We start from the raw sequence: 14,577 nt of genomic DNA, 5'->3' as shown, positions 1-14,577 counted from the left end.
CTCAGTGATGGACTGTGATGTGGAACTGTAAACTGAAATAAACCCTTTCCTTCTCAAGTTGTTTTTGAGTGTGGTGTTTTATTACAGCAACAGGAACCCTAAGACTAAGCCTTCTAACTCCACAATATCGTTTAGCAAGAAAAAGCACCCTCATAATCTGAACATAGTAAAAAGAGTTTGCTGTTATTTTAAAAGGCCAGGGTACCTAAAAAGGGACTGCAGAAAATCTAAATATCAACAGGGGGAATTAGAACAGGAACATGGTTTCCTGTTTTACATGAAAATAAAACACTTTAGAAGGTCTTACTAAAATATAGAGTGAACAGAAGGGACTTCCAGGATATTACTGTCAACAAGTAGATCCAATGGTCAAAAGTTGCTTCCCTGTATGAGAACTCCAGTAGACAGTTGAGGGATCGTGCATGGCTCTTCTATTTATGCATCTGGTCCTGTAACTCCTACTATCAGACCGTCAACATTACTGTCGGTAGGCTTGCCTTTTTTATTTACTGAAATCTCTTTCTTGCTCTTTCTTGGCTGCTCTCCTCCATTGCCTTCTGCAGAGTCTCATCGTCATGGTTGTGTTGTCTTGACTGTCTGTGCTTCGTGCCAGAAAGACCTTTACAAGAAAAACCAACACATACTGCTGATGTTGTTTGCTTTGTAGATGGAATTTATCTTTTAATTTGTAGTGCAGGGGGTTGGAGAGATGACTCAGTGGTTAAGAGCACTAGCTGCTCTTTCAGAGGTCCTGAGTTCAATTCCCAGCAACCACATGGTGGCTCATAACCATCCATAATGAGATCTGGTGCCCTCTTCTGACCTGCAAACATATATGCAGGTAGAACACTGTATACATAATAAATAAATAGATCTTTTTAAAAAATTGTAGTGAAAATAGCATAGCACAGACATTTGTCTCTTCAGTGGAAATCATAAAAAACAAACACCCTCTCCCAGACTGTCACCAACTCAGCAAACTGAACTAACTGCCTAAATCAGGCCCTGCCAGGTGGCAGAATGTAATGTGACTAATAACTATGCAGACAGTTGGCATGTATGTGAAGTGGCCCAAGATTTGAGGGTGTTGTGGAAACTAAAACAAAACAAAACACAAATCAAGAACATGGTTTCCTGACCTCTTCAGGACAACCCATTAAAAACGGTCACCAACTTTCAGACATACTGAAAGCAGTTTTAAAATCCAGTTAAAACAACCATGTAAGTTTGCTCCTTGTTGTCTAAGATGTACTAAGTAGCCATGTATTCCAGGCTGAACTTGAACTTGAAGTCACCTGACTCGGTCTCCGAAGTGCTGCGATCACCGTGTATTGTGAAACTGGTGGGAGCATAAACTTCTTATATTGCCCTTGCACGAGCAGGCCCAGTGCAAAACACTGTTAAGAGAGCCACTGAGAAGGAATTATGAATCGGAGCAATGGAGAAACATTCTTTTTGTTTGTCTTTCTCTCACGTCGTAGCCCAAGCTAGCCTCAAACTTGCTAACTCCCTGGCTGGGCAGGTCCTCCTCCCCGCCCCTCCCCAGTGCTGCTCCAGCAGGCACAGGCCACTGCACTCAGGTAGACCTTACCAGAAACTAGCTTACGGTGTGGAGCAGAGAACAGACCGGTTCTCCACAGCGCTTCCGCCTCCCTCTTACAACATGTTTGTGTGTTAATTCTTTGGAACCATATAAACAGCTTTCTTGTTGGCCTGGGGTATTTCTATGCTGCAGAGCTATCGCCCAAATGGTGGTGGAAATCCTACCAGAAACAAACAAACAAAAATCAAACCTATTCCCTTCTGGGGAGTTCCTTCTAAATGTCAGTTTCCTGGAAACATATTTCCTGGGCCAAATAATTCAATCCCTTTGTAATGTGTGATGAATTTTCTTAGACTTCCCTTGTACTTACTATCCTTAGTTTTATGGATTGGTGGAAGACACAATGGAATAATAAAGTCCCACTTGTTAACAGAGATTTTTAACTTTCCCTGTCCAAAGGCTATTCTGTTAATTTTGCTCAATCATTGTTCTAATCCCATCTGGAAAACATCAAGGTTTTCCCCTTTGAAATAATAACAGGAAGCCCCATCTGCCTAGTAGAAGGAAACGTATGAGCCAGCTCTCCTCAAAGGAGATGTGTTTCCACTTCTGTTAAGATCTAAACTTTTTTACAAAAAACAAAACAAAACAAAACAAAAACAAGTTAATTAGAGACTGTTTTAATAGGGAGCACCTGGAGACAAAGATAATATTCTAGATCACAGCTTCCAACCTACGGGTTGTATTCACTGGAAACTAAATAAAATAAAGGGCTCCCTCCAGCTTCCTGGAAGGACCTTATGAGTTATTGCTAACGAATCTTTGTGCTACTAGACACTGACACATTGGAGAAATGCACACCTGCGTCTCATCAGAAAGCCTCATTAAAATTGATTGCTAACTCCATGTTTTTCCAACCAAAAATATTTTTTAAACTAATTTGTGTGGAGAGGTGGGGCTTACGTGCCTCAAGGCACATGTGCTAGTCGGAGGATAATTCGGTGGAGTCAGTTCTCCACATTGAGTGGGTTCTGGGTTGAACTGTTATCAGTTTGGGCAACCTTTTCCTCTTGAGCCATCTCTCTTGCCTCTCAACTAAAGAAAAAAATATTGCTACATAGAAATATTGTTTTGTAGAAATTTATCTATCTATCTACCTATTTGTTTGTTTGTTTGTTTGTTTGTTTGTTTACAGTGCTGGGGTTCATGCCTGGGGCCTTATAGATGCTCAGCAAGTATTCTAACACTGAATTATATATCTAGCCATCATAAATATTGTATGTACTAAGGGGGCAACATGATGTTTTCACACATGCACACACTGTACAATATTTAAGTCTGTAAAAACTTATTTATCAGGGCTGGAGAGATGGATCAGTGGTTGGAAGTGCTGGCTGTTCTTCCAGAGGACTCGGGTTTAAGTCCCAATACCCACATGTTAGCTCACAACTGTCTATAACTCCTGTTCCAGGATACCCTCACACAGATGTACATGCAGGCAGAACACCAATGTACATAAAATACAAATAAATAAATTATTTTAAAAAACTTATTTATTGCCTCAAAAATTTATCATTTTGTTATGGTAAAAATGTTCAAAAATCTTTTCTTCTTGGATGCCAGAGTTTTTGCATCTATCTGACTATAATTTTTTTGTATCCACTGACGAACTTTTCTCCATCCCTACCTTCCTACTCATCCTTGCCTCTGATAATCACCCTTCTCTTCTTTTGTTGAGAATGAGATCATGCAGTACTTGTATTTCTGACTCTTATGTATTCCACTTCTAACTCTGATTTCAGGGCCTGGAAAAGAGACAAAAAAAATCATGTGCTCAGGTATTTTTAGCTCAGAGATGTCCTGTTCTTTTGGCTCTTGCTCCAACCATGGACTTATTAACTGTCTTGATGTTTTATGTTCCATTTTATTGTCTTTCTTATGAGAAAAATTACTTTTAGCTTTGTTGATGCTGGGTTCAAACTCAGGGCCTTATTAAGTAGGAGTCCTACCTCTGATTTACACCCTGCTGGAGATGTCTTTCTGTATGCTGTGAATGTGTTACTCTGATTGATTGATAAAAAAAAAAAATGCTAATTGGCCAGTACCCAGGCAGGAAGTATAGTATAGGTGGGATAAGGAGAAAGAGAATAATTCTGGGAAGGGGAAGGCTGAATCACGAGACGCTGCCTGTGTGGGAGCCCGTTCTCTGGTTCCTCGTGGCTTTACCCAGCAGGTCCAATAGAGGATGATCAGGACCACAGGCCTGAGTGAAGGTGTCTGAGATGGTCTGCACTTGGCTGTGCTGGGGGAGGAGGTCTTTTGCTCCACCCCCTTGGCATCTCTATAAAAATCCTGGACCAGAGATAGTCGGGGCCCGTTGGAATAGGTTCCAGGCCCTCTTGAGGCTATCCTTTATTTTCTATCTGTTTATCTCCGCAAGATTCTCCACTATAAATCCTTCTATCTAATATTTCCTGCTGATTGCACTCAAGAAAACTCTGGGGAACTGTGGGGGTGGTGGGTAAACGCCCCACAGAATGGTGCCATGAACAGGGACTAAAGAAAAAAGAGAAAAAAAGGGACTAAAGAAAAAAGGGGGAACAAAAAAAGGGGGACTAAAGACAAATGAACAGGGACTAAAGACAAAGTAACAGGTCTCTGGTTTGAGAATAAAAGTTCAGAGACGCTTGTTTGAACTAAAATTATTAACTGCAAAAAGTTTTGGTTGAAAAAGTCTCTTCATATTTGGAAGTGAAAGCCTGATATCAGAATTTTTCTTGTTTGAATTTTTTGAACTTAAAAATGAGATAAAATTACAAAAATTTTGGTTATGGATTTCTTCATATTTGGAAGGCTCGTACCAGAATTTATTTGAATTTTGGGACTTAATGAAATGAATAGATTTCATTGCAATGGGACAATTTTGAGTTTACTTATAGTAATGACCCAGGAACTGTTTGCTGGAATTGGGTTAAAAATGGAACTGTTTAAATGAAGAAATGTATTTCTACTTAGAATCAAGATGCAATTTTGTGTAGGCATATATGCTTTATTAACTGGTAATTTATGAATTGTTTTGTGGAACTGTTTATGTAAAAATGGAATTACTTATGGAACTGGTTTTGTGTTACAAATGGAACTATTTAAACAGAAAAGTTTGGGTTTTCTAACTAGGCTTGAGATTTTGCTTAAAATTATAAAGAAAAGGGAGAGTTAATATTCCTTAGTCTAATTAATTTAAATTGTTTGAGTGGATTAATGTCATGTTTTGTTAGTAAGAAATGCAAATGGGGTATACTAAAAGACTACTTTTTAAGTGTGTAAAGAGTTTTAATAAGAAACTTCTTTTGGGCCGGGCGGTGGTGGCGCACGCCTTTAATCCCAGCACTCGGGAGGCAGAGCCAGGCGGATCTCTGTGAGTTTGAGGCCAGCCTGGGCTACCAAGTGAGTTCCAGGAAAGGCGCAAAGCTACACAGAGAAACCCTGTCTCGAAAAACCAAAAAAAAAAAAAAAAAAAAAAAAAAAGAAAAGAAACTTCTTTTGGATGTTTTGCTAAAAGTTTTCAAAGTGTTAATGGCTAGATTGAAAATATTGCTTTTCAATATGGGTTTGTAGGAATTGTTTAAGTTTGGGTTCCTCTAACTAGGTTTGAGATTTTGTTTAAAAAATTATAAAGAAAAGGAGGAGTTATGAGACTGAATTATGTTCACAGAAACCTATTGATATTAATGCACCCTGGTTTTGTGGAGTTGAGGAAATGTTTAAGTTAGATGTGAATACATCAAAGTTTTTCCTATGTTCTGTTAACAAGAAAATTCAAATGACTGAGTTAAAGTTGTAAGACAGAGAAAATTGTTAACTATATATAGCACCATATTTGCTAATTCAAATGTTTCTGTTAAGAGTTTGCTTTGAGTTGTAAGATTGAGAGAATTTCGACTATGTATAACAATATTTATGTTAACTTGTTAATGATAATGATGAAGCTAAGGGATTCTTTAAGTTTGTAGTCGCCTTAAGAGTTTTTTGGTTTAGAAAGGGCTTGAGGCAGCTAAGACTGCTGTAGTCACCCTGGACCTAATTCAAAAGAGAAATGCCATCTATATCATCCTCTGCTCCCATACTGTGAGGTGTAATAGCTATGGAGATTGCTGTAAGCCATTAATAGTTATTTTTTTATATATTAAGAAGGGGGGACCTGTGGGAGTCCGTTTTCAGGTTCCTCGTGGCTTTACCCAGCAGGTCCAATAGAGGATGATCAGGACCACGGGCCTGAGTGAAGGTGTCTGAGATGGTCTGCACTTGGCTGTGCTGGGGGAGGAGGTCTTTTGCTCCACCTCCTTGGCGTCTTTATAAAAACTCTGGGCCAGAGATAGTCGGGGCCCGTTGGAATATGTTCCAGGCCCTCTCGAGGCTATCCTTTATTTTCTATCTGTTTATCTCCATGATATTCTCCACAATAAATCCTTCTATCTAATATTTCCTGCTGATTGCACTCAAGAAAACTCTGGGAAGCTGTGGGGTTGGTGGGTAAACGCCTCACATGCCTGCCACTGCCATGAGAAGCAATATGTGAAGGCAGAACTGAGAAACGGTACCAAGCCACGTGGCTAAACATAAATAAGAATTATGGGTTAACTTAAGTGTTAGAGCTAGTCAGTAATAAGCTTGAGCTAATGGCCATACAGTTCATAAATAATATAAGCCTCTGTGTGTTTACTTGGGTCCAAGTGGCTGCAAGACTGGCAGATGAGAGAGATTTGTCCTGACCACTGGCAGACTGGGACACAGAAAAACTCCAGCTACAATATCCCAGTCCAAACACAGTGGCTTTTATTCTTTTCATTCCTGTATTCTTCTTTTCTTCTTAAAGGCTCATAGTTTGTCCTTTAAAAAAAACCCACGTGCCAGGCGGTGGTGGTGTATGCCTTTAATCCCAGCACTTGGGAGGCAGAGGCAGGCAGATCTTTGTGAGTTCGAGGCCAGCCTGGTCTACAGAGCGAGATCCAGGAAAGGCACAAAGCTACACAGTGAAACCCTGTCTTGAAAAACAAAAAAAAAAAAAAAAAGTTTGGATTTTTGCCGAGCGGTGCTGGCATACGCCTTTAATCCCAGCACTCCAGAGGCAGAGCCAGGAGGATCTCTGTGAGTTCAAGGCCAGCTTGGGCTACCAAGTGAGTTCCAGGAATGGCACAAAGCTACACAGAGAAACCCTGTCTCGAAAAACAAAAACAAAAACAAAAACAACCCCCCCCCACAATTAGCTAAATATTATCATCCTAGCCATTCACATGCCCAGATAAGCTCAGACATGTTGGATGTCACCATCCTCCTATAACTGACAATGGTTTGTGATGCTTATCACTAATTTTTCTCTCTTCCTTCCTTTTACATAACCTATAAAGAGATACCTGTAGATATTGTCTGCCAATTTTTTTTATGTCTCATGTCTAAAATCTTCTATTCTTCTGTCTTACCCTCTGCCATTAACTGCTATCTTATATTCAAAATCAAGAGGCAGTTCCTTTTGGACTTAGGAACATTTTACACAATGTTAGTGGTTAGACTAAGAATGCCACTTTTATTTACACCCTAGCTACATAAAATATTTACAAAGAACATGCATATGTAATATGCACCTGTGGTGGTTTGAAAGAAAATGGCCCCCAAAGGAGTGGCACTATTAGGAGGTGTGGCCTTTTTGGAGAAAGTGTGTCACTGTTGGTGTGGGCTTTGAGGTCTCCTTTGCTCAAACTATGCTCAGTGTAGCACACAGTTCACTTCCTGTTGCCTGTGGATCAAGATGTAGAACTCTCAGCTCCTTCTTCAGTATCATGTCTGTTTGCAGGCCATCCACCATGATGATAATGGACTGAATCTCTGAAACTGTAAGCTAGCCACCCCAATTAAACGTTCTTCTTTATAAGAGTTGCTATTGTCATGGGGTCTCTTTATAGTAATAGAAACCGTAAGTCAGAAGTTGGTACCAACTGGGACTAGGATAGGCCTGACTATGTTTTTGTTTAGACAAATTTGGACTTAGGTACTTTGGGTTAGTAAAGCAGAGGAAGGCTTAATGGGCCATACTAACAGAAGCATGGAAGACAGTGGTGCCAAGGGTCATATGAACTGTGGTGGGTGTGCATTAAGAGGTTTCATAGGAGAAGAACTTTAGTATGTTGCCTAAAGACCAGTCTTGTGGCTCCTTTTTGGCCTTGTCGGAAAAGTTTGCCTGAACTAAAGTGAAGAGTTTTTTTTTTTTTTATAAATTCCATCAGCAGAGGAAATCTCAAAATAGCCCAGTATTGACTCTGTTGTGTAGTTATTAATGTTAACTCTAATGAAGATTTTTTTCTCCCTTTTTTTGTTTTTGTTTTTTGTTTTTTGAGACAAGGTTTCTCTGTGTAGTTTTGGTGCTTGTCCTGGATCTCACTCTGTTGACCAGGCTGGCCTTGAACTCACAGAGATCTGCCTTGCTCTGCCTTCTGAGAGCTGGGATTAAAGGCATGTCCCACTGCTGCCCTGCTTGTTTTGTTTTTTGACACTGGATTTTGTTTGTAACAGTCTTGGCTGTCCTGTTACTCACTCTGTATACTAGGCTGTCCTTAAACATCCTCTGCCTCCTAAGTACTGGAATTAAAGAAGTGCACCACACCACCACCACCACCACACAGTTTCTAAATGAAGATTTATAATTAAAAAAGAGCAAGCTGAGCAAGGAAAAATACAAAATGTACAATTTGAGGAAAATGTGGAACCAGGAAGTGGAAAGGAGCTAAATCCTGTGTTCAAGGAGATAAACAGATTAATTAATGGAATAAAAGGAGTGGTGACCTCAGGGCAAGACCCCACAGAACTAAGCTTCCAACTTGTGAAATGGAATTAAAGCTTAGAACCAAATGTGGTGGTGCACACCTTTAATCCCAGCATTGGGAAGGCAGAGGCTGGTGCATCCCTGAGTTTGAGGCCAGCCTGGTCTACAGATCCAGTTTCAAGACAGCCAAGCATAGGCAGTGAAGGAAATCATCAAATAAGAGAAGCTGGTGAAGATGTAATTGAACAATCTTTCAGCCCCAGCAAGCAGAAGAACTTGGCAGATTAGGCCATGTGGTTCTGGCTTTAGAGTCAAGGATAGAAGAAAGGGGCTATGGAATCTTCCTCTGAGACTAAGGAAACAGCTGATGCCAGGTGTGTGGCAGGGGTTTCCTTGCATGTAGGCTCAGAAGGGCCATTGTATGAAGCTGTGAATTTGAAGCCTAGATTGTCTTGGAGACCCCAAGATGATGGAGATGCCAGAGCTGTGGGATACCTACTGAGGAAAGATGTTAACAGTGAGTGTAAACAGCCCAAGAGAAGGAAGTGTATTTTAATCAACAAAGCTGCAAGGAGTTTGAGATCTCAAGAACATTTTGATATCAGACATGGAGATGCAGAGTTCAGTTTGCCCAGCTAGTTTTCAGTCTTGCTTTGGCCCAGTATTTCCTCACTATGTTCCCTTCCCTATGTTTTGAAAGGGTAATGTATATTGTGTGCCATTATTTGGTGGAGCATGTGATCTGCTTTTCTTATTTATTTCTATTTATTTTATTTTTTATTTTTGTTTTTTTGATATAGGGTTTCTCTGTGTAGTTTTTGGAGCCTGTCTGCAACTCACTTTGTAGACCAGGCTGGCCTCAAACTCACAGAGATTCACCTGAATCTGCCTCCTGAGTGCTGGGATTAAAGGTGTGTGCTACTACTGCCTGGCCTTGATTTTGCTTTAATGGGGGATTACAGGTAAGAGATTGCATGAATCTCAGAAGAGACTTTGAACTTTAAATTTTCAAATAAGTTTTGAGACTACTATAGACTATGGGGACTTTTGAAGATGGAGTGAATGCATTTTTGTATTATGATATGGCTACAAGCTTTTTGGAGTTCAGAGAGTGGAATGTGGTGGTTTGAAAGAAAATGGCTCCAAAGGGAGTGGCAATATTAGGAGGTGTGGCTTTGTTAGAGTAGGTATGGCTCCTTGTTGGAGGAAGTGTGTCATCATAGGTGTGGGCTTTGAGGTCTCCTTTGCTCAAGCTACACTCAATGTGGTACACTGTTCACTTCCTGTTGCCTGTGGGTCAAGATGTAGAACTTTTAGCTCTTTTTCCAGCACCCTGTCTGCCAACATGCCACCCACCATGATGATAATGAACTAAACCTCTGAAACTGTAAACCAGCCCAATTAAATATTTTCCTTTATAAGAGTTGCCATGGTCATGGTGTCTCTTCACAATAGAAACACTAACGAAGACAATACCCAATATCCTCACCCTCTGGCTTTTTGTTTGTTTGCTTGTTACAGGCATCTGGCTTTAACTAGGTGACACAGGCTACATATTTGCCCACCTGCTTAACTGACAGTATTTCATTGGCTGTCTGAAACATCAGTCCCTGATTTCAAAACAGTAGCAGTGTCTGCTGCTTTTGCTTTCCCCAATCATAACCCTTTGCATCTTGGCAATACAGTACTTTGGAGGTGGGAAGCTGGAAGATCATGAAATCATGCTCACTCTTAGCTACCTAATAACTCTGAGGTCAGCGTGGGCTACATGAGACCCTGTATCAAAAATAAATCAAACTAACCCCCTCCCCCAAAGCAAAACTAAAATGCCACCTTAGCAACAGGCTGGGAAATTATGTGGCCTTTGGGTATTGGAAGATAACAAACATCACCCTTCACTCTATGAATGCCTCGGCTCATTGCAGATGTAGATAGTTCTTTTTAGGATACCTAACTAAACCTTTTCCTATTTTTATACTATTCAAAGTTGTGTTCATAATCAGTCTCTAAAGAAGAGACTTATAAGGGCACTAGATGAATACAGAGGAAGATCTTTCTCAATAATAAAAACTAAGAGTTTCTAGTAAAATGACTCAATTATATTAAAGACTACATGGAGGATTAGAACTCTATGATTATGGAGAGTTGGACTATTGCAGGTCCAGAGTCAAATTATCTTGCGTTATCATTAGTTCCTTTAATAGTACCATTTTATTGCTCACTTTCGAGTCTGACCTAACAACCTTTCAAATATCAGGTTGAAATGCATTACCTTGTTATCTAAAACCTGTAACAGGATTTCCCACACTTCACTATAACCTGGTAAGTTTCCACCTAAACATTTGAAAAATCTGGACTTTTGAATTTGTTTTGTTCTGTGACAATGTGTTCATTTAACTGCTCCCATATTGAAACATGTTATTTGGAGCAGTCTGAATCCTTGTTCCTGTGCAATGGTCACTCACATTTGGCTCATCATAAGCAGCCTCTTATTTTCTTTTAGATAAGAGCTATGCTTTACATTGCCAGGGTAACAGGCCTAGACATTGCCAGGGATGTGACACACTGGTACATATCCGGACACTGGGCAAGTACCAGCAAAATGCTGGAATTGTGGGTAAGAACATCCCCATTGGAAATGGAACACAAGTAGAAATATCTTTTCAATCATTAATAGAATCACTTCTTTTGCCAGAACTATTTGGTCCCAAGGAAATCCTGTGATTCTTCATTCTGTGTAGTTTTTGTTTGTTTGTTTGTTTTAGACAAGGAAGTCATTGAACCTGGAACTCACTGATTCAGCCATGCTAAGAGGACAGCAACTCCCAGAGATCCTACCATTTTTCTCCTCAGGATAGGCTTATAGGCCCGCACCATGGGACTTGGCTGTTGACATTGTGTTTTGGGGATATGAACTCAGGTCCTCATGCTTACTTGCCCCAAACCAACTGTGCTACAGTCACAAAGACTCTTTTCATTTTTCATGCTGTGTGTGGTTAAATGTTTCTTAGGTTAAGTGTGACACTACTAAGGTATTTGAGCTTACTGAATTGACAAAATGCCATACCAACTTCCCAGCTGGCTTGAATTTAGGCTTTCTGAAACTGGTAGCTGATTATCCTAGGAACTGGATCCCTTTTCAGATCTAGATCTCAGCATTTTCTAATTTGTATGCTTGCCGTCCTTCATAAATTATTATTTTCTCTCTTGATGTCTTGGAACCACATATAAACCTACTAGAATTATGGCTGTCCCAACAACTGGACATGATTCAATGATTTTTTTTTTCTGTATTACATGACCAAAGTCCTCACTCAGGAGACCTGTGTTGGTCGCTAAAATTTAGTTCAAAACTCATAATTACAGCTTTGTGAGACAACTATGTAGGAATGAATCTTTCTAGCATCATGGGATCTTTAGGGTTTGTTTGTTTGTTTGTTTGTTTGAGACAGGGTTTCTCTGTGTAGCCCTGGCTGTCCTGGAATTCACAAAGATCCACCTGCCTCTGCCTCCCAAGTGCTGGGATTAAAGGTATGCGCTACCACTGCCTGGTCAAGGATCATTCAGTTCTTAACTCTTGAGAACTTTCAGTTGATTATCCATGCTTGGTAGAGAAAGATTTTGATCAAAATGGAGAACTAAGAGAGGCTGGAAAACATCACAAAAAATGAGGTCAGAATCCTTTATCTCAAGAAAAATACAAGGAGTATAACTGTAGTTACCTAGAATATTAGCATTGTAGGTTTCTTCTGAGTGATGCCATAAAAATAATAAATAATCTCAGTAAAGGCCATTTTCTTATCATACTTCTTATTTAGAATGATTAAAATGTTGATATTTTTGAGATTTATTTCTTAAATTATATGTACTTGTATGTATTTGTGTGGGAGTATGTGTTCATGAGTGCAGGTGCCTAGAGAGCAGAAGAGGGTGCTGGATACTAGAGCAGCAGTGTAAGTTATTAACACTGAGCCATTTCTCTACTCTTCCTACTCATCCTGTTAGCCTTGTCAATAAATGAAATTGAGACAGCTGTTTTGTTTCAACAAAATTTTTGTTCTTTAAAAAGAAGTCAATACTGGGTCGAGAATGTAGCTCCAGTGGTAGCTAGTGCTTGCTAGCATACACTAACTGCTGGGTTTGATTATCAGCACTATGAAAACTAGGCAAGGTGTTACAGTAATCCCACTACCAGGAAAGGGAAAGCAAGAAGATCAAGTGTCCAGGGCTGGGGCTGGAGAGATGGTTCAGTAGTTTACAGCAATTGTTGCTTTTCCAGAGTTCCTGGGTTCCACTCCCAGCACCCATATAGTGGTTTACAACTATCAGTAACTTCATTTCCATGGATCTAATGCCCTCTTCTGACATCTGAGGGCACAAGGCACTGGTGTGGTGCGTGTATGTATATACATGCAGGCAACATATTTATACACATAAATACATCAATCTAAAAACAAAACAAAACCAAACAAGAAAACCAAGAAATAGTGCAAGGCCATCCTTAGCTATTCAGAGTTTCAGGCAAGCCTGGACTATGTGCAACCCCTCCCAAAACAACAACTGTGAAAGTAAATTCCTGAAAAGAGGCTGTGGCTGGCTGCAATCGCTCCCCCGCCACCCCCCCCCCCCACACACACATAGAAAGCAAAAAACCTGGAAGAAGCCTGTGTAAGTAGAGAATCACGGATGGATTGGAATTTCAGTACTGAGGAGAGATGGAAATTTTGTAGTTTCAGAGGCTAATTACTTTATCTTGGGCTAGTTTTAGCCTCCAGGAACAGCCGTTTCTTACCCCACTCTGTTATCAGTGTGTAAATTGACACAACTGCTCTGTGATATGGTTAAGGGGAAGGTTTTTTTTTTTTTTTTTTATCACAGATGGAGAGAGAACACCCAGAGGCATGTGGAAGAGTCTAAAGGAAGAAAGAAGTAGACTGATGGCCAGGGTTATCTGTCAGAGGGGAGAATAGCAGGGGACAGAGAAGAGAGAAAACAGTGATAGAAGCAGGAGCAGCACATCGAGAAAACACAGTGAAAATACCGAGTAGCTGGGGAGAGGGAAGCCCATGAGCTGGAGGGAGTTTAGGGTAGAGGAGATAAGAAGGGCTAGGGTGCTAGCATGGACTTGGAAATGTGTAACAGGTACCTGTGATACTGAAGGCACCTGTAGACCAGCATGAGATCTAATATGCTGATTAGACACGAACTACAGTTAGCCATACATCCCTTCTGCCAGAGGTAAGTGAAATGACTCCTTTTGGTAGATGAGAAACAGCCTCACAAGTCACGGAGGAATGCTAACTTTTATCTAATCGCCAGAAATCCTAGTCTAGGTTGAGCTCATTTCTGGACATTTGGACTGCCTTTTGGAGTTTGGGGAATTGGAGTTGCCTTTGGATGTGACAATATGAACTAACAGGTTGTGATAATAAAAGCCTCTTAGAAGCTATTAACTTAACAGAACACTAGCTTTTTTCAATCCAAGAGCTAAGAATGTCACCAGATAAAATCTTGGGCCTACAGGATTGTACCCTCCCTTATCTAAATGTTATCTGTCTCCTGGGTGTACCCAATAATGTATTTAAAAACTTGCCTTGATTTATCTTTGTTTTGTAAAATTATAAACAAAACAAAACAAAACTTTATGAAACTGCTTCCAAGTTGGAACATAGAATTTGGAGTAATCTAAATCTGTGCTCCTCAGGCCAGGGTCACTCAAAATAGCTCCAGATAAACTCTTATTCCCTTTAAAACGAGAGCTGTGTTTATGTCACACAGCAATAACAAAACAAATCCACAAATCTATTCGAATTCAGACTTCACAAGATATATAGTGTTGGGTGTTTATAGTTCCACCTATTGTAGAGGTAGGTAGGGACAGTTAAGCCCAAGAGTAGTAGGTTTGACCAGACATCAATGCTGGATCACCCCAGAAAGAAAAACAAACAAAGGAGTTCCTCTCCCTAGGCTATCTGAGGAACTTTTACTGAGGCAGCTAGAACTCATCTCCACAGGTGGCCGTTTTCTTGACTCTAATAAAAACTTTAAGCTCACTAAACACTGTGAAAAAAAGACCCCATCTTTTTAAACGTTTTACTCTCCCCGCTCCCACATTTCTTTAAAAGTAACATGGAATCATGGCCCGAAATTAGTATTAATGAGAAAAGATACGGAAGCACAAGACCGCTATTCTTGAACAACTCTTTAAAGAACACTTAAA

Source organism: Peromyscus leucopus, chromosome 2 (assembly GCF_004664715.2).
Source record: "Peromyscus leucopus breed LL Stock chromosome 2, UCI_PerLeu_2.1, whole genome shotgun sequence".
Classification (NCBI taxonomy): domain Eukaryota; kingdom Metazoa; phylum Chordata; class Mammalia; order Rodentia; family Cricetidae; genus Peromyscus; species Peromyscus leucopus.
This window is presented reverse-complemented; position numbering follows the sequence as displayed.